We start from the raw sequence: 21,591 nt of genomic DNA, 5'->3' as shown, positions 1-21,591 counted from the left end.
CTGCTTCCCTAACAGCAAATAAACTGCCAGAACAGCATGGTGTTTCTGCCCAGCTTATTCTATCTATCTATCTCACCCAAAACTTGTGTCTCTAGGCAGTTTACAATTAAAATCATTTAAACGTTAAACTCATTAACATTACAACCATTTAAAACCCAACATTAAAAGTATTAAAACTATAAATCTAATTAAAAGCCTGGATGAACAAATATGTCTTCAGTGCCTTTTTAAAATTTGCCAGAGGTGGGAAGCAGGGGTGTGCTCCACCCCTCCCGATTTTCTTCATTATCTCCCTCACTCTGAAGGGCTGCTGGGGAGAGGTATGGACATGGGCTCCCTCTCCCCTAGCTAGTCCTCTGATGGGGAGGCTCTTATTTCAACAGGGAGTGCATTACAAAGCTCAGGGGCATCAACAGAGAAGACCCGTCCCTGAGTAGTCTCCAGAGAAGCTGGTGGCAACCACAGATGAACCTCTCCAGAAGATCACAATGGGCAATGGGGCTCATGGTGAAAGAGACATTCTCTTAAATACCCAGGGCCTAAGTTGTTTATGCCAAATATTTAAAAATCTGAATTCATGGAAGTTTCACATCTGTTCTATGCTCAAATGATTTTTTAAAAAAAATTGAAGTAAGCTGCCATGGGCATCTGTAAAGTTGAAATAAATCTGACATCCAGACTAAAGCTACTCTAGTTCAAGGATGTTGCACCAGCTTGTTTTGCTGAATTCCAGGCTAGTGTTGCACAGGTGCAACAGGGTGTATTTACACAACCTGTTGTGCGTCTTGTGCTGTGAAACCTTTTCCTTAGTCTGTATATGTTGCAGAGAATGATGCAAAGCTATCTGCTATTTTTGTTGCAAGAGACTGCGCAACTTTGAGCATTTGTTTAGCTACACAACTTCCCTGCATGTGTGCAGCTTTGTTCATTGTACTAGTGCAATGTTAGTCTGGACATCAGCCACTGTAATTAATGAAAATGATGCCACTACTGCGCTAGACTGAGTGCAAAAGCAATGTAGCAAAGGACTATTAAGTAAGCAACCAGAGTACGAAAACTGCTGTTTCATTATATCTTTGTCTCCATTAATGAGAACATTTGTTGAATATGACTTTTTTCTATATGTGGTGGTCATGCGGGAAGTCAAAGGCTTTTTGGGATATTATTTATTATTTATTTATTTGATTTTTCTACAGCCCCTCCGAAATGGCTCAGTGCAGTTTACAATTAAAAACAGAAACCATTAAAACCAATAACAATTAAAACAGAAATATAAATATGAACACCAATTAAAACACATCTTAAAAAAACAAACTATCAGAACAATTAAAACCCTGAAAACCAGGTTAACATTAAAACAATTAAAACTAATTAAAAACCCTGAAAGGCCAGGCCAAACAGATGGGTTTTAAGGGCTCTCTTGAATGTCAGTAAGTAATTAAGATTACAAATTTCTGCTGGGAGTGTATTCCACAGCCCGGGAGCAGCTACAGAGAAGGCCCACCTCTGAGTCGCCACCAAATGAACTGGTGGTAACCAGAGACAGACCTCCTCAGATGACCTTAACGTGTGGTGGGGATCGTGTAAAAGAAGGCACTCTCTAAGATATCTCGGACCCAAGCCGTTCAGGGCTTTAAAGGTAACAAACAGCACTTTGTATTTTGCCCAGAAACATACCGGCAGCCAGTGTAACTGTTTCAGAACAAGCATAATATGGACTCTCTGGGTTGCTCCAGAGACCAATCTGGCTGCCGCATTCTGAACTAACTGAAGTTTCCATACTACATACAAAGGCAGCCTCACATAGAGTGCATTGCCATAGTCAAGCCTGGAGGTTACCAGCTGATGCACCACTGTTTTGAGGTCATCCTCTTTGAGGAATGGGCACAGTTGTCGAATCAGCTGAAGCTGATAGAAAGCACTCCTGGCCATGGCCTCCACCTGAGATACCAGGGTGAGGCCTGGGTCCAGGAGTACTCCCAAGCTGCGCACCTGCTCCTTCTGTGGGAGTGTAACCCCATCCAGCACAGGAAAGGGTATGATATATAATGAGTTGAAGAAAATCTTTAAAGTGACATTTCCTAAGAGGCCAGAATCCTTCCTACTGGGAATAACTCAAGGAGAGTTATCCAGAAGAAATTTAACAGTTTTAATGTATGCAACAACGGTGGCCAGGATAGTATATGTGCAGAAATGGAAAGACTCTAAAATGTCCTCAAAAGAAGACTGGTTGATAAAAAATTTGGAATATGCTGAGATGGCAAAGCTTACAGCACTTATAAGAGATGAAAATTTGGAATGTTTCAAAGAAGACTAGGAACTATTTTTGCTTTACTTAAAGAATTATTTTTCCAATATGGACTTTTCAGTAGGGTTTGAAATATAGTAATAACAGCAGGTTGGGTTGGGTAAAATCGAGTAGCATTGTATGTATGTTTTGAATTATTATAGCAACGATTTATATGTATAGTTATTGTGAACTGCGCAGATAGGCAAGTGGGAAGTCAATAATTACTTATGTAGAATTAGATACATGAAGGTAATTTGAAATGTTAAAGCTATTGTAAAAACAAATAAAAATTTAAAGTGAAAAAAAAAGAACATTTGTTGAATATGGCATAACTCTCTCACATTAAGGTCTAAGGACTAAGGTCAGCTGATGTGGTTATGAATTGAGGTGGGCCAGTGAAAAGAAATATATATTCTTGCTACAACAAAACCACAAATTCCCTACCTCTCATTGGTTTGGCTTCAGCCTTGAAAGAATTATTATACTGCCAGTAAAGGACAATACATCTCTCGCTCTTATTTGGATTTTCCTCGAACAAATTTTGATTTGATTGTCAATAGGCACTTTCATTGAAATGTCTGTCATACATTGAATTCCAGGGCTACTGACATCATTCAGTGGGAATAGGTTTTACTTTGAACATTTACTTTTTCAAGGTAAATTAGGGTTCATTTTTGTCCTCAGTGTTTGGTTTCCATGTTTCAAACTTTATTAATATACCCATTAAAAACAAAATTGTAGCTACCATCTATATCATATATCAGGGAGCTGCCCAGTTGTAAATGCCCCAACAGCTCAGATGGAAGACTACTCTGTGAAGAACAGACACATCTTGGGGAGGTGAGCAAGCTTTTTCTAAGCATCTAGCCTTTCCCCCCTTTAAACTAACTAACAGGAGGAACAGAGATTTTGAGGAGCTGGTTTCTCTTTAAGGGATAAGTCCTAGTCTGTCTGTGTGTGTGCTATTTGCCAGGGCTAGCATTTCCAAGGGCTAGCAAACTCCAGTGTTTTTTGTTTGTCCCTGCCTGGAGGGGGTGGAGTCAGCTAGGGCTAGGGGAGGCCCCACATTCCTATGAATCACATCATCAGATAGATACTTTATTTACGGCCAATGGCCAAAACTAAACAACAACACAAACAATAAGCATTATTCCAGCATTCAACATTAACTTAATCGTTAGCTTTAACATCAGTCAATGAACTATGAATTCTAATTGCGAAGTAACAAAATTTTGCTACAACATGAGAGATGCACAGTGCACTATCTTCAATAAAAATTTCACTAGCAAGTTGTCCGATTGATGTTGAAACCTGGAAAGAAGCGGCAGAATCAAATGACATCTAATATTACTATAGAATCTACAGCGTAATAAAATATGAGCCATTGATTCAGGTTCACCCAAACCACAAGGGCACAAGCAAACCTCCAGGGGTAGATGTTGGAATCTCCCCGTTAATATAGCTGAAGGGAAGGCATTAAAGCGTGCTCTTGAAAAAGACCAGCGGAACTTTCTGACAGTTATGATGGACAAAGGGTGGTTTACATTATTATTATTATTATTATTATTATTTCTTGTTTACACAGTCAGACAGGTGTTATTGAATGGTTTGTTTTATCCAGACATCGAGTCCTTCCCAAGGACCTGGGATGCCAGAATTTTATTGTCAATTATTATAGATATCATCGTAGAATATAGGCTGTTCCCAGTAAAGCTGCTTTTTGTAATTGGCTGATGGTGATTTCTGTGACACCTATGGTGTTGAGGTGCTCATCAAGGTCTTTTGGAACTGCACCCAGGGCACCAATTACCACTGGGATTATTTTGGTCTTTTTCTGCCACAGCCTTTCAATTTCAATTTGTAGATCTTTGTATTTGGTGATTGTTTCTATTTCTTTTTCTTCTGTTCTGCTATCCCCTGGTATTGCTATGTCGATTATTTTAACTTGTTTTTCTTTCTTCTCGACTACAGTTATATCTGGTGTATTGTGTGGCAGATGTTTGTCTGTTTGTAGTCAGAAGTCCCATAATATTTTTACATCTTCATTTTCTACCACTTTTTCAATTTGATGGTCCCACCAATGTTCGGCTACAGGTAGCTTGTATTTTTTTCAGATGTTCCAGTGTATCATCCCTGCTACCTTGTCATGCCTTTGTTTGTAGTCAGTCTGTGTGATCTTTTTATAACAGCTGATGATGTGGTGCACTGTTTCATCTGCTTCTTTACAAAGGCGGCACTTGCTGTTTGTTGTGGATTTTTCGACTTTTGCTCTTATTGCATTTGTTCTTCTTATTATTATTATTATTATTATTAATTTGATTTCTATACTGCCCTTCCAAAAATGGCTCAGGGCGGTTTACACAGAGAAATAATAAATAAATAAGATGGATCCCTGTCCCCAAAGGGCTCACAATCTAAAAAGAAACATAAGATAGATACCAGCAACAGTCACTGGAGGTACTGTGCTGGGGGTGGATAGGGCCAGTTACTCTCCCCCTGCTAAATAAAGAGAATTACCACAGTAAAAGGTGCCTCTTTGCCAAGTTAGCAGGGGTCTAGTTAGTGGGTGACTGCAGGCTGGCTGCGCCGGCGGCGGTATAGCCCAACCCGAAGGCTGGCACCAAAGGCCGGCACCCTTTAGTAGCTGCCTGCAGGCTGGCTGTGCCCACGGCGGCAGCCCCCTTCCTTAAAAAGCCATCAGGATCCTTCCTCTCATAAAGGACTCTGGGCAAAGCTGATGTAATCATTCAGTGTCTGCTGGTATTAGTTCAGGCACTTGGAGGAAGGAAGGTTCACAATCAGGCAGCAGGGCTGTGCTGGTCTGAATTGTCCCAGCCAGCAGACAAGAGTGGGGGAGGCAGCTGAAAGACTCCACGCTGTCCAACAAAGGATCACATCCTTTGTCTCAGTTGGAAGACTACTCTATACATAAGAGGTGCAGGACCAAGAGCATAGTGAACAGAGCATAGCGAACAGGGATAGCAAACAGGACATTGGAGTTTTGTGGGAGGAACAAAAAACAACAACAAAACACTGGCGTTTGCTAGCCCTTGCAAATGCTAGCCCTGACAAATCACACACACACTAGGACTTATCCATTAAAGAGAAACCAGCCCCTGAAAATCTCCCCTCCTTCTGTTAGTTAGTTTGAAGAGGGGAAAGGCTAGAGCCTTAGAAAAGCTTGCTCACGTCCCCAAGATGTGTCTGCTCTTCACAGAGTAGTCCTGCGGGAAGAGTGTGGGGGAGCCTGGAAAAAGCTCCTGTGATCACAAGGAGTCTGGTGGAGAAGAGAATGTAAGTACAAATCCCTTCCTCATGTTCTTGGGAAAGGCTGTTTGTACAGTTAAATAGCTGATCATTACAGCTGAGACCTATCCTTCAAATAAACTATCTCTAAATACTGTAAACAGCCGGGGAGGAGACAGCTGTCGTGGTGCACTTCGACACTAACGATGTGGGGAAATGTAGTTGAGAGGTCCTGGAAGCCAAATTTAGGCTGATAGGTAGTGTATTGAAGTCCAGGACCTCCAAGGTAGCTTTCTCAGAAATGCTACCTGTTCCACGTGCAGGTACAGTGAGACAGGCAGAGCTGAGGGGTTTCAATGCGTGGATGAGACGTTGGTGCCAGGAGGAGGGGTTTAGATTTGTTAGGCACCAGGATACGTTTTGGGGCAAACAAGGCCTGTACAAAAGCGATGGGCTACACTTTAACCAAGATGGAACCAGACTGTTGGCGCTTAAAATTGAAAAGGTTGCAGAGCAGCTTTTAAAATGACACCTGGAGAACAGCCCACGGGAGCTGGGCAGTATCCCGTTTGACAAAAGCCATCCTTTAAAGTGAGAGGGTGCAAAGGATTCAGATAAAACAGAAGGGGACAGAGCAGAACCACATACAGAGCAGACAGGAGCCTGTGCCAGCTGGTCAAAGAGTCAAAAGAAAGATAGTGTACATCAGGTGAGAGATTCAGCATATAGGTGCTTATATGCCAATGCCAGAAGCCTCTGAGCCAAAATGGGTGAGCTGGAGTGCTTGGTTGCAGACGCAGAAATAGATATAGTGAGCATAACAGAAACATGGTGGAACAGTGAGAACCAGTGGGACACTGTTATCCCTGGATATATACTCTATAGAAAGGACAGGGAAGGGCACCTTGGAGGTGGAGTAGCACTATATGTTAAAGAAGGCATAGAATCTAACAAGCTAGAAAATCTAGGTGGACTGGAGTCCTCCACAGAAACCCAGTGGGTGACAATACAAGGCTTGAAAGGGAGCGTGCTGCTAGGGACGTGCTATCACCCTCCTGATCAAAACATTGACAGTGACTGGGAGTTGCAGCAGGAAATCAGGAAGGTGTCAAGGAGAGGCAGGGCTGTAATAATGGGTAACTTCAATTACCCACACATAGACTGGGTAAATTCACAGTCAGGTCAAATTTCTAGATACGCTAAATGACTGTGCCCTAGAACAGTTGGTCTTGGAACTAACCAGAGAGAAGGTGACCTTGGACTTAATTCTGAGTGGCACCCAGGACCTGGTGTGTGATGTCAGTGTCATCGACCCTTTAGGGAACAGTGACCATAGTGTGATCCAATTCAGCATACCGTATTTTATGGACTATAAGACGCACTTTTTTCCTCGAAAAATATCTGCCAAAATTCAGGTCCGTCTTATACTCATAACTGCGTCTTATACTCGTAAGCCTCCCAGGTTCGGGAGGGTCTATCCCCCGGCAAAGCCTGTACCGATGCTAAAGGAGGGGGTTGGGGGCAACCCTCTATTAATCCCGTGCTGCCTGGGGACTGCCGCTGCAGCTCACCGTCAGCTGCTTGGTCTGTGGACTCCTCCTCCTCCCCCGACAAGCTGGTGGCCTCCGAGGAGGATCGTGCAAGTTTTACATCACCACCAGCAACACCATTGTTATCAGCTCTCCTTCCCATTTTACTTTCTGCCAACATGTTCAGCTGAAGAAAGTGCAAAGAAGTAGGAGAGCCGAAGTGGTGGCCACTCATTCCTCTGGAAGTTCATATGACCCCTGCCCACCCACCCACCCCCCAAGTATGTGCATTCTGGTGAGAAGGAAAGCTCAAAAACGAAAGGTGTTTTTTTTTAAAATAGGGTCAGAAGCGAGGTTGAAGAGAAAACAAGGAGTGGAGTACGAGCAATTGAATGAGGACTTATCTGAGGCAAGAAGAAAGGAGAACAAACTGAAGCAAGGCTGAGAGTCCTTTCCTGGAACTAGCAGGACTTTTCGGTACAGTTTTGATAACAGTTTAATATGTTAAAACTCTGAAAAACTGGATTAAAATTAAGGTGCGTCTTATAGTCCATAGCGTCTTATAGTCCATAAAATACGGTACATGCGGGGAGAGAATCACCAAGGAAGTCTAACACAGACATTTTGAATTTCAGAAGAGGAAACTTCTCTAAAAGGAGGAGTATGGAGAAAAGAAATCTGAAAGGGAAAATCAGGAGAGTCACTTCGCTCCAGAGTGCATGGAGTTTACTCAAAACCACAATACTAGAAGCCCAGTTAGACTGTATACCAAAAAGGAGGAAAGGTACCACTAAGTCCAGGAGGATGCCAGCATGGCTAACGGGTACTGTCAAGGAAGCCATAAAAGGGAAGATGACTTCCTTCCAAAATTGGAAGGCCTGTCCAAATGAAGAGGACAGAAAGGAACACAAACTCTGGCAAAAGAAATGCAAGGTGACAATCAGGGAGGCAAAAAGAGAGTTTGAGGAACATTTAGCCAAAAGCATCAAGGGGAATAACAAAAACTTCTTTAAATACATCAGAAGCAGGAAACCTGCCATGGAGGTGGTTGGACCATTAGAAAGTGAGGGAGTGAAAGGGATTATTAAGGAGGATATGGAGGTTGCAGAGAAGCTCAATGAGTTCTTTGCGTCCATCTTCACAGCAGAGGATACTGAACCCATACCTGTTCCTGAACCAGGCATTTCGAGGATGGAGGATAAAGAACTGAGTCAGATAGAAGTGACAAGAGATGATGTTCCAACTGTCTGGAAATACTGAAAACTAACAAATCGTCAGGGCCAGATGGCATCTATCCAAGAGTCCTCAAATAACTCAAATGTGAAATTGCCAACCTCCTTGCTAAAATAAATAACTTATCCCTGCAATCGAGCTCTGTACCGGAGGACTGGAAAGTAGCAAATCTAACACCGATTTTAAAAAATGGATCCACGGGTGATCTGGGAAATTACAGGCCGGTTAGCTTAAGGTCCATTCCAGGCAAATTGATGACAAGCATCCTCAAGGATAAAATTGTAAAGTGCATAGAAGAACAGGCCCTGCTGGGAGTGAACCAGCATGGCGTCTGCATAGGTAAATCTTGCCTCACAAACCTTTTGGAGTTTTTTGAGAGTGTCAACAAGTGTGTGGATCAAGGTGATCCAGTTGACATCGTATACCTAGACTTCCAAAAAGCTTTTGACAAAGTTCCTCATCAAAGACTCCTGAGGAAACTTAGCAGTCATGGGATAAGAGGACAAGTACATGTTGGATTGCTAACTGGTTGAAAGACAGGAAACAGAGGATAGGTATAAATGGAGTTTTCACAATGGAGGGAGGTAAGAAGTGGGGTCCCCCAGGGATCTGTACTGGGACTGGTGCTTTTTAATTTATTCATAAATGATCTAGAAGTAGGGGTAAGCAGCGAGGTGCCCAGATTTGCAGAGGATACCAAACTCTTCTGAGTACTGAAATCTAAAATGGATTGTGAGGAGCTCGAAAAGGATCTCTCCAAACTGGGGGAGTGGGTGACAAAGTTGCAAATGCGGTTCAGTGTTTGCAGATGTAAAGTGATTCACATTGGTACAAAGAACCCCAGCTTCAAGTATATGCTGATGGGATCTGAGCTGTCGGTGACTTACCAGGAGAGGGATCTTGGGGTCATGGTGGACAGCTCATTGGAAGTGTTGACTCAATGTGCGGCAGCTGTGAAAAAGGCCAATTCCATGCTAGGGATCATTAGGAAGGGGATTGAAAATAACAGCTAATATTATAATGTCCTTGTACAAAACGATGGTGCGGCCACACCTGGAGTACTGTGTACAATTCTGGTCACCACATCTAAAAAAATACATTGTAGAACTGGAAAAGGTGCAGAAGAGGACAACCAAGGTGATCAGGGGCCTAGAGCACCTTTCTTATGAGGCAAGGCTACATCACCTGGGGCTATTTAGTTTAGAAAAAAGATGACTGTGGGGTGACATGATAGAGGTCTATAAAATTATGCATGGTGTGGAGAAAGTGGATAGAGAGAAACTCTTCTCCCTCTCCCATAACTCTAGAACCAGGGGTCATCCCATGAAATTGATTGCCAGGAAATCTAGGACCAACAAACAGAAGTACCTTTTCACACAACGCATAATCAACTTGTGGAATTCTCTGCCACGAGATGTGGTGACGGCCAACAACCTGGATGGCTTTAAGAGGTGTTTGGATAACTTCATGGAGGAGAGGTCTCCCATCAGCTACTAGTCAGAGGGCTATAGGCCACCTCCAGCCTCAAAGGCAGGATGCCTCTGAGTACCAGTTGCGGGGGGAGTATCAGCTGGAGAGAGGGCATGCTCTCAACTCCTGCCTGTGGCTTCTAGCCGCATCTGGTGGGCCACTGTGCGAAACAGGATAATGGACTAGATGGGCCTTGGGCCTGATCCAGCAGGGCTGTTCTTATGTTAACAGCTCAACCTTGATCAAAAACTATTACTTCTTTCTTTCATTGGAAATTCTGGGTTCTTATGTGGGAACTGCTGCATTCCCACAGCAGGTGAGAAAGGGTTTCCCTTTTTGTGCTTTCTTTTCAAAGCAGCCCCATGTGGAATCTTTTCAAAGCAGCCCCATGTAGAATCTTATTATTAGATTCTAGAAATAATGGAAACTTTGAGTTGGTTTTGTACATGTACATATACTTAACATGATGACGTTCAATCGAATATATAAATTAAAAGAGATGGTGCTTGAAGTGACATTGAGTGATGTGAAGGTTCTTGTCTGTGGTGAATAATCTCTAATGGTTCATTCATACTTGGTCTTGATGAGTAATTATGATAATGATGAATGCGTGTGTTGGCTGTAATCTAAAGTTCTATAGGATATGATAAGCTGAAACCAGATTTAACCATTTTCAGAAGAAATGTTCATTAAGCAGAAATGAAGAGTAAATGTTAGCTTTTTATGTATGGATGTTACATCTATCTATCTATCACATTTGTATACTGCCTGAAATGTACACCTCTAGGTAGTGTACAAAATTTAAAACAATACAAAAAAGTAAAAACAGATTAAAAACCCACAAAATACAATTCAAACAATTTCATAAGACAAGTTGTTAAAATAAATTATTAAAAGTAATTCCAGTTAAAAGCCTGCGAAAACAGGTGTGTCTTGAGGGTCTTCCTGAAAACAAACAAAGAAGGAGATTCCACCAGGGGGCATATTTCAAAGCCCTGGGGCAACCACAAAGAAAGCCTGTTCCTAAATTGCCACCAAACAAGCCATCGGCAACTTTAAGCAGACCTCTCCATTTGAATCTATTTGATACTAAATATAAGTCATTAGACTAGACATAAATATAAGTTATTAGACTAGACAGCCACCAAATACTGTCCATGATTGTGCTTTGATTTGCTCACTGTACTTAGAATCAATTTCGAGAGTGCCTTACAGGCCATCTAGTTACCAACTTCCTGCTTCATGAAGGTCATCTAGAGTTAAAGCACCCTAAAAGGGACTGGACAATTGCATTTCTAGAGTCTAAGTCAGGTTAGCAAACCAAAACACAAGAGCTATGTGTTTCGCTATGTGTCATATGTTATGTTCAACACGCTTACAACAAGGGTACAGTGTACACAGGGGCAGTTATTCATGGGTTATGCTCAGAGGTGAATCCAGCAGGAAGTTACAGGGGGTGCAACAGGAATCCTCCCACAAAAGAATCCCCCCCATATAAAAATATTGGGGCTTGGATTTTTTTTCTCTTGCAAATGCACTATGCCAGGGGGTGTCAAACTCAAATCTGGTGGTGGGCCAGTTTAGATTCTGATGCTCCTCTGGGGAGCCACACATAGCCTTGTGCTCACTTCACACCATCTTCCGTCTTCTTCCTCCTCTATGCTCTTTCTCTTGTTCCTCCCCCTGCCACTTAAATTGGCTAAATTCACTACTTTTTACACTAAAATTAAACCAGGGAAAGATTGATTATTTTTATTTTTAGAAGAAATTCTGAACATACCTGACAATACCAGATTTTGCATGGATAATCCTACCACTCTTCCTCTCTCCCTTACAGAGGTGTTGCTGGGTACTTAAAAGATACAGGGCTTGGCCCACAGCCTCCCCACATTTTGATAATTAAACCCTTTCATGCTCTCTTAAAGGTATCCAACACTCTCCTCCCCACTAGTTTGCTTCACCCTAAAAATGAATCTTTTCCTCCTGCATCAGATTTCTCCTGCAATCAATACACACACAGTTGAGAACCAGTGTGGTGTAGTGATTAGAGTGTTAAGACTAGGATTGGGGAACTCGCATTCCCCATTCAGTCATGAAACTCACTGTGGGACTTTAGCTGTGACACACACTCTCTTTTCCCTCTAAACCTGCCTCACAGGATTGTTGTAAGGATAAAAGTGGGGAGGAAGAACATGCATACTACCCTGCCTCTTTGGAGGCAGAACAGGATGTGTACCATATATATATATATATATATATATATATATATATATATATATATATATATGACTTTTAGACATATACACTCCAATCCTAAGCATGTAAACTCAGAAGCAAATTCAAATAGCGTTTTTATACCAATCACAGCAGCATGGAATCCAGTTTGATCTCTTCTAGTATTGACTACATTGCATTTAAGCAAAAATTTGTATGCAACTATAGTGTATGTCTATATACTACAGTACATATACAATGAATAGTGTGTCTACACTACAGAAAGAAAAGCCACCAATTTGATTTCAAATAGGACAGCAGTATGTCATATATGGAGTTACCCCAATTTTGTACAATTTAAAGACAACCAATCATTTCATGAGCAAGGGAGTTTTAAAAAAGAGTTTCTTGTGAAGTGATTTGCAAAGCCTTATTTTGAAGCAAGTGTACAAAAATAGACTTTTGGTGGGGGAGCATGTTACAAGCACAAAGCAATTTTTTTTAAAAAAAATACTAATGTTTAAAGGGGAAACATGTTAAGAGAACCATTTTCTCATATTTTGCTATTTAAGCCATTTTGAGAACTCTGGTGCTTAAAAAAAGCAGCATATAAATATTTTTAATAAAGGCGGGGGCGGGGTGGGAGAGAAAGAAACCCACAGACAGAGACCAGATTAGAGCTATAAGCAGTGTATCTTCAGGAACAAAAGACAGGGACAAAAACAAAAACAGATCCCTTTTGTCAGAGCATTCCTCCCCCCACCTTCTTTTCAAAGCTTTTAATACTTTTGAACTGACTAATTTCCTCACAAGAAGGTATACTGCTGGAATGGGGAGGGTTTTTCGTACAAGTTTGCACTAGAACAGTTTTGGCATATTTTGAAAATGTTTTTGGTTTTTTAAAGCATAAAACTCTCTCTCACACACAGGATGGGACTTCTCTCACATGTACAACACACACATGGTTCATGGAGGTGGGGGTGGAGAGATTGAGCAACACAGTAGCTTGACCAAGGGGAATAAATCACACATAAACAAAACAAACAGCAAAGCGTTGGTTTTGACAAAATGTGTTACCTTCCTTCTTGGAGGGAGCCCAACAGCCAGCTTTCTCAGCTCCGCAGTTACATACAAATTCCATGTGCCGGAGGAGCACAAGACTCCAGGAGAACCAATAGGTCTAGGAGAAAAGTTAACCTTTTTTTTTCAATCTCTGCTACTGCCGTTCTCCAAAAGACTCAACATTAATTCACAGGGGATGTAACTGCACCTTTTCACCTCCCCGGATCCGCCCCTGGTTATGCTGAACACAGGCACAGCAATATACTTCCTATCCGTAATATGCGTTTGAGGGCCCTGTACACAGATTCGTTTTTTTAAAATCAACGCAAGTACTAGGGATGTACATGTCCATACACTGTTTTGAATAAGAACTGATTAATGGTTCCAGTTCGGCCAACCCACGAACCTTTCCGGCAGTTCAAGTGAAGCACTGGGCGGTTGTGTGTTGGGGTGTGTGTGTGTGTGTGGCACCTTTAAAAGTAAGTAGCGCGGGTCCTGACCTGCATGATTGCTGCTCTGTGCAGCTTCCTGCTGCTCCCCCAAGTTACTCTCCTTCTCCCCAGACAAGCAATGTTTTGATTCTGGGAGCACAGAGCACACTCTCAGATGAGCTGCGCTGCCGGGAGCAACATGGATGAATATCCATGCTGCTTCCGACAGAGGCTGTTTTCCAGCACTGAACTCATTGGCTCACAATACTGGATTTACAGAGGCTGGGACTCATTGTCCGGGCCTCTGTGAATCCCACAATTCAATTTGCAACACACACACACACACACACACACACGCACACACACACACACACTGCATTGGGGGATTCCCCCAGGAGACAGGCACTCTAGGCGCCCATCTCTGTGTGTAACCGGACTAAAAGCAGCCCATGCTCGCACATGAGCAAGTAGCTGGGGAAAAGAGAGCACTCACTCCCTTAACTTTGGCCAACATCCAGGGTAAATAGCGGGGTTAGGCAGCGCTGCCCCACTGGGATTGGGCCCGATCCCAGTGGTTCTCACACACAGACTAACCTGGGCTGGGTGTCCATAGTGTGGTTTAGGCTGTGCATGAGAATAGCTTCAATGGGCCTCTGGTTTCCATCTAATGATATATTTTTGGTGGCTGGCATCCAGGCTGTAGAAGCACCAGTTCTTCTTACAACAACCCAGCTCCATTATTCTCATGTGAGGGAGTGATTTTAGTTGAACTTCCTATTTGCAGGTCACAAAATCCCTGAGGACTGCATGATCCCTATTTTTGGATCACAGGGGGCACTCTCAGAAGCATAAGAGATCAGCAAAAGTGGCCACTACCCCACCCCAATGGGCATTTTGCATTTGTCTGGGATGCAGTAGCAGTCTACACACAGCACCAGTGCTCCAATGGATGTCAGCATGTCATCGTAGATTCCAACACATGCCACACTATAGAGAGCAAACTTTTCTTCTTTAACAATGAGCAGTTAAAACACCCAGTCCATCAAATGTCAATCATCAATGGTTTTAAATAGACAAGGAAAGGAATTGTTTGAAACAGAAAAGGTTTAATGGTTTTAAACACACAGGGCAAGAAAAAGATTGTGCACACAAGAAAGACGATAAGAGGAGACAGACAATAAAAACAGAATATGCAATTATTTAATGTACACTGACAGCTTTGATAGGGTCTGGAGATGGACATTATATCAAAGACTTCAAGGAAAATATGGGTTTGAGAAGAGGTTTAAAGAAAGCAACAGGAGGCATCATGCATGTATCATGAAGGTGGTCATGGAGGGGGCAGCAAGAGACAAGGAATGGTGAAGGGAAGGACAGCTGTGGGTGGTGGAGTAGGGATGTGCACAAAACTGAGTTTCCTGACTCGGTTTGAATCTGGACCTGGGAATTTGAACTGGACTGGGAAGGCTCGGTTTTGGCCCCTCTGGACCAGCTTTTTTGGCCCCTCTGGACCAGCCCCTCTGGCCCCTCTGGACCAGCTTTTTTTGGCCCCTCTGGTTTGGTTCAAGTTCAGACCAGTTCAGAACTGGTAGGGCTTTGAGCTGGTTCTGAACCAGCTGGATTGCTTTGCCTTGACCCCTAACTGAACCAGGTCCATTTCAGTTTGAGGTCAAGCCTTTGAACTGAACCAGTTTAAAGGTGGGCCAGCTAGATTTTGAGCCGACTTACACATCCCTATGAGGGAGAAATTGATTCTATTTATGAAATTAGAAGAGAATGGCTACCAAAGTCCATAATTCAGCTGGGATAACTATGTCAGAGGGTGGGGGTGAAATCTGTAGTGGAGGACCTGGTTCCCACTATAAGCAATCTGATTGGTAGAAGATTGTGCCACTCTTCCACCACCCTATTGCAGTATTACTCCCAAATGAATGTATGAATTGTGGATACCTTGCAATAATTCATTAAAGCAGAATGCTAATGCACATCCATTAGAATGAGTAGGGCTTGCAAATGAGAAGCTCCTTATGGTTTATGCCTTTGTATTTCAAGCACCTCTAAACAAATAATATTCAAGCCTTTTATTAATTAAACAAAGGTAATACTTCTTTCATCAAATTTAGCTGCAGTGCCACTTATTTAACAGTGTGTGTGTATGTGTGTGTACACTGCAGCTTCTTAATAAATGTTGCAAAATTTTAAATAAAAATAAAATAAAATCGCAAGCTTTATTTTAAGCCCTGAAGCAAATGAAAAGAGCTGAGCCATAACAATGAAAAATAGAGTTATAATAGAAATAGCAAGCCAAGCCTAACTATAGTGCCATGAAGCAATAAATATAATTTGCCAATGAAAGTCTACTATACTTTTACATTTTGGATTATCTGAGAAGTCCATCTTCAGGGTGACCTGATCTTATAAAGGGATATGTGTAGTTTATTTTAGTAACACTGAAATTACTTGCTGTGAACAATATGTTAATGTCATAGGTATTTTAGGCTGCTCAAATGCCAGAGCGGATCTGATTTAATAACGAACCAACCAATTGCCTCAATGACACAGGAACCAAAATTCACCTAGATTGCTGTCTACTGACATTATGAATTTAATATGATGCTTATCATATGAAATGATTAGAACTGTGGAGAAATATTTCTGTCCAAGTAGTCATGTAGACACTGTTTGCATTTCAAATATTTAAGGAGACATGCAGGGAGATACATTTCTTGACTGAATCTACTATTGTTCCCCTGTATACAAACCATCTGCAAGCTGTTACCAGAACTGCACAGAGGCACTGGCTAGATGTTTTGGCTATACTTTTGTACTTAAGTGGGGAAACTAACTCAAAATGGAGTGCATTATTCTATTAATGCACAGCATTAATTTAAGCAAGTCAGGTGTACTGGAAGTAAGACAGAGAAAAATGTAATTATAGTTTCAAAGCTTTATTTAGGTAAAATTGGGGAGTTACAGAAAGCAAAACGGGTTTGGTTATGGATCTTTATGAAATTGCCTGGCATTCTACAGGAACTCAAAGAAAGCTTTAGTTAGAGATGATTTATTAAAAGTGCTTCGCAAATGGGGGTGGTGGTGGATGGAAGCAAGGAAAGAGGTGAGAGAGATAGCTGAGGTGGAAATGTTACCTATCCTTCCCTGCACGTTTGGTGCACAGAGTTCAATCTGGTGCCTCCTTGGAAGCAGAGATTGGGGCAATGTGGGGATGAGGGAAAGCAGCAGCTATAGCTGACAGCATGAGAATCCATCAAGTAACGGAATCATAATAGTGTGTCATGGCAAAAGCAGATATACTCAAAATCATACCTTTAGGCAGTATTGAGGCTATCTTTCCCTGGAGGGCAAGGAAATTGGGGCAAGACAGTGATGATCATTGCTAAAGTGAACTTAATCAGTGCAGGTGTGCAGCCTGTTGATGAACAGCATGTGAAAGAAACAAAGGAAGTTGTCTGCATATATGATAGTTTCTATGTTTGAATGATCTCATTGAAACTGAGAGTGTCCCAGGTGCAAAATGCAATGAGAGGGCAAATGGCTATCTGTTTGCTCACTTCTGCTGAAGCACACAAAATGTTTATTTATTTGTTTGTTTGTTCTATTTTTAGACCGCCCTTACAGAATAGCTCATGTTAATACCAAAAAGAGTATTCATACATACATAAGAACAGCCCCGCTGGATCAGGCTCAAAGCCCATCTAGTCCAGCATCCTGTTTCACACAGTGGTCCACCAGATGCCTTCAAGAAGCTCACAGGCAAAGGGTGAAGGCTTGCACCTGCTCCTTTCATTGCTTCCCTGCTACTGGTATTTAGTGGTATCTTGGCTTTCAGGAAATCGATGCCTGAATTCAGTCTAATGGAAAGAGATCCCAGTTCAGTCTATTGGGAATCAGACCTAAAGGTGTATTGCCAAGCGTGCTTGTGCTAATCACCAGCCCATGCCAAGGGGCTGAGGCTGCATGGGGTGGAATGTTTACTGAAGGCTGTTAGCCTGAAGCTTGGTGCTTTTGCTAAATCATCCAGAGGGGAGACTTTTTTGCGCAATTCCCAAATACTGCTACTGGCAACAAAGCACATTCCATTCATGTAGACGTCTTTTTCTCAGTAGTGGTAGAAATGTTTCTCCTTCTGAATTGTCATTATGTATTCCTAGCTGATCCTGCAGAAGCGATCAGAGAGAAATGAAAATGTTACAGTCACACATGGCCTAATCTTTGACTGTGATGTCTTCTGTATGATACCAAACAACTAATGATCAAATTCTGCATCACACAATTCTGTAAATGTCTTGTATCCCCTAGTCCAGAACCAAGTGTGCTACCTCAGATAACAATCTTCTGAAATTCTCTTCATTTGAATTTCTCTTCTGAATTTTTGGCATTCTGGACAAACTGGTCTTGTTTCCAAAGTGAAACTGATTATAGGAGTGGACCGATCTATCTGTGCCTCTTCTTTGCATAGTTTCCCTTGACTTGTCCTACTCTCTTCCACTAAATGATTGCAGATTTTTCCAGTCACTAAAAAAGATTCTATTCAGATACATTTCCCCCAAGTATTTTCACTTCTTTCCTATCCAAACAGCAGGTGTGACAATACATTGCAATGCACACATTTAAATACATAATTTTTGTCAGGCATATGGAATGTATAGAATCTATAGATGTGTCTGCATCTTACAAAATCCAATCCACTCGGGAGCAGGAAGAGTTTGGAACCTCAAGTTCCAATCATATGAAAAAGAGGAATTTGGTAACATCCCACCTGCTGCATTAGGAAATTCCCATCATTTCATTCTGCATGGGTACCATATATTAGGGATGTGCATGGAACCGGCTGGTCTGGTTCAGCTTGAATCTGGATCAAATCTGAGCCACCTCAGGCGGCTCGGGCTCGATCAAGCCTGGCCCGGTCCGATCCCGCCGTTGAGCCAGCTTGAGGGGCTCGACGACTATACTTAATTTTCATTTATTTAATATATTTCAATAGCACCCAAAACTTGTGTCTCTGGGTGGTTTACAATGACAGGGGGGTTACTTGTAAAGGGGAATCTGGCAAAGATTCGCCTTTACAAGTAAAGGGCTGGGAGCAGGGGTGAGGAAAAAGTTCTCTCTTTGTTTTACAAATTGCAACTGCATAGTGGGGTGATGGTGGCAGCCGCAGTGGCAGGGATGGTGGCATAAGTGGCATTGAGGACTCCTTTCCTGCCTACCTACCAAATGACAGTCCCAGCCACCTGTGGGCCATTTTGAGCTTCTGTGCATATGCACATGCACACGGAGGCCCAAAATGGGCTACAGCCAGTCCAGGCTGTCATTTGGGAGGAAAGTGGGAGCGTGGAAGGAGTCCTCACCACTACCTCCCCCATGCCGAGGTTGGTGAGGGCTCCTTCCATCTGCCTCTGAAATTACAGCGGGCCTGCTGTGGCCCATTTTTGGCTTCTCCGTGTGTGTGTGTGTGTGTGTGTGTGTGTGTGTGTGTGTGTGTGCGCGTGCAGAGAAGCCATAAACAGCCTGCAGCTAGCCATGGCTGTCATTTGGGGGGCAGACAGGAGTGTGAAAGGAGTCCCCACCACTTACCTCTGCTGCCATCCCCGCCACTGTGGCCGCTGCCACCACCACCATCCCACCATGCAGCAGCTATCTTTAAAGGTAAAAACAAAGAAAGAACTCACACACATGCACACACATACACCACAGCCCTTTATTTGTAAAGGGGAATCCTTGACAGATTCCCCTTTACAAGTATACTTTCGAGCTGGGGCGGGGGCTTGGCTCAAGTCAATGGGCTGTCAGACCACACACGCACACCCCGGTTCAGCTCAAGGGCGAGCCTTCAAGCTGTGCCAGCTTGAGTGTGAACTGGCTTGATTTCGGGCTGGTTTGCACATTCCTACTGTACAGTACATGCACAAATGAATGGAAGAACGGGAAGGTGTAGCAAACTCATTTTGATTTCCAAATACCTATTAGAAATTATCTTAGTTGACCAGGGACAGGGCTGTAGCTCAGTCGTAAAGCATCTGCTTTGCATGCAGAAGATCCCAGGTTCAGTCCCTGCCATCTCCTGGGAAAGACTTCTGCCCAAAATCTTGGAGAGCTGCTACCAGTCAGTATACACAATACTAAGCTAGAAGACTCAGTATAAGGTACCTTCCAATGTTCCTGAGACCAAAATTCAGTAGCAGAATGCAGGACAGAGTGAATGAGAAAAACAATAAACAGCAGAACAGGTTACATTGTTTTGTTGTTAACTTCAAGATGTCCTACTTGTCTCCTATAGCCATTTGTAGGCAACTTAGTTATTTTATTTTATTTATTGAATTTATATACAGTACCACCTTTCATACAAATAATCCCAAAGTGGTTTACAACAGAATTAAAACAATGCACAATTGAAACACTACACATGATTTTGATAGCCCAGTCGCTATGTCAGCTATCACTGCAGCCTCATCCAGTATATCCTCCATCTCTCAGACATTCTCCCTCCCTCTTTCACTCAATCTATCAAATCCCAGCTGTGCTCCAAGTGTGTTTTAACTGTGCCAAGAGCAAAGGTGCTAATGAAAACCATGAGTAAGATTCAATACAGATTGGACACTTTGCACGCATTGGACAGATCTCCTTTAAAATGAAGTATAATGGTATGCCAAATGGCAAACTAAAGATGGATGGATCTCATCATTTCTGTTCCATCTGCTTTGCATGATTTCCTTTGATTTGCATTCTCCTAACTCCTGCTAAAAATCCAATTTTTTTCTTTTGCTGAAAAATAATTGGTGTATTTTAACATGTTTTTTCAAGTATTTGCAAAATCATACCCCAAAACCTGATGCATTAATGCATTGCAGCATATGCATTTTAAATATGTTTTTAGCCAATTGTACAGAATGCATAGAATCTATAGGTTTCACCTATAAAATCTTACCACTGAGGAGTGATGGTAGTGGTGGTGGTGGTGGTCCAGAACCATAGGAACATAGGAACATAGGAAACTGCCATATACTGAGTCAGACCATTGGTCTATCTAGCTCAATATTGTCTTCACAGGCTGGCAGCGGCTTCTCCAAGGTTGCAGGCAGGAATCTCTCTCAGCCCTATCTTGGAGAAGCCAGGGAGGGAACTTGAAACCTTCTGTTCTTCCCAGAGTGGCTCCATCCCCTGAGGAGAATATCTTACAGTGCTCACACATCAAGTCTCCCATTCAGATGCAACCAGGGCAGACCCTGCTTAGCTATGGGGACAAGTCATGCTTGCTCCCACAAGACCAGCTCTCCTCTGGTCATACCATACATTCTGTTGCGAAGTCTGGCAGGAGTGGAATTAAGTAACATCCCTAAATCAAATCAAGAATGATTCTCAGCAAGTCAATATTTCCTCATTAGCATGGGGAAAGCATGCACTCAAATGTCATAAGCATAAGCATGCACTCAAAAGTCATTTGCCTGAATATAATGAGGCTGTTGTTGTGAGTATTGTCCTTAGGTTGAAAAAGGGCAAGATGCAGTTTTTCATCTTTTTTTTTTTTAAATAAACTCTTAAAATTCTTATAGTTTTTGTCCCACAACTGTAGTATGTGCCTATTTCCTTCTTTTAGGAATGTTTCAGGATGGCTGGATGCAACTTCTTTTGCTTCAGAAGGTGATTTCTTATAGCATGGGAATGCATGGCTATACTCACAACAAAATAATTTGTGTGAAAACTTAATTGGTATCCTCCCTTGGTTTTGAATGGATGGTAGATCCGGCCGTAAGTTTTGAATTTTTTTTTAAAAAATTTAGAAACCACCACTCCATTTGAGCCAGGCCCAAACTAGTTCAGCCTTGAGCTGAACTGGGGCCTGGCTCGACATGCATGGAACCAAACCGGGCCCAGTTCAGTTTGAGTCTGGTTCTTTTTGAACCAGACCAGGTCTCCCCATTCCGTGCACACCCCTAATGTACACACACATAAATAATACGTTTTTGTGGTTTCTTATTATTCCTCAGTGTGTTCCAAAGGGCAAAGAATGCGAAGCTAGGGATCAGCCACCAAGCTCCCCTTGTATGAGTCACTTAGGTCTGAATATAGACTAAATATATTATTACTGGGTGGACTTCTC

Source organism: Hemicordylus capensis, chromosome 3 (genome assembly GCF_027244095.1).
Source record: "Hemicordylus capensis ecotype Gifberg chromosome 3, rHemCap1.1.pri, whole genome shotgun sequence".
NCBI classification, from domain to species: Eukaryota; Metazoa; Chordata; class Lepidosauria; order Squamata; family Cordylidae; genus Hemicordylus; species Hemicordylus capensis.
The sequence above is the reverse complement of the archived record's forward strand: the minus strand, read 5'-3'. Positions refer to the sequence as shown.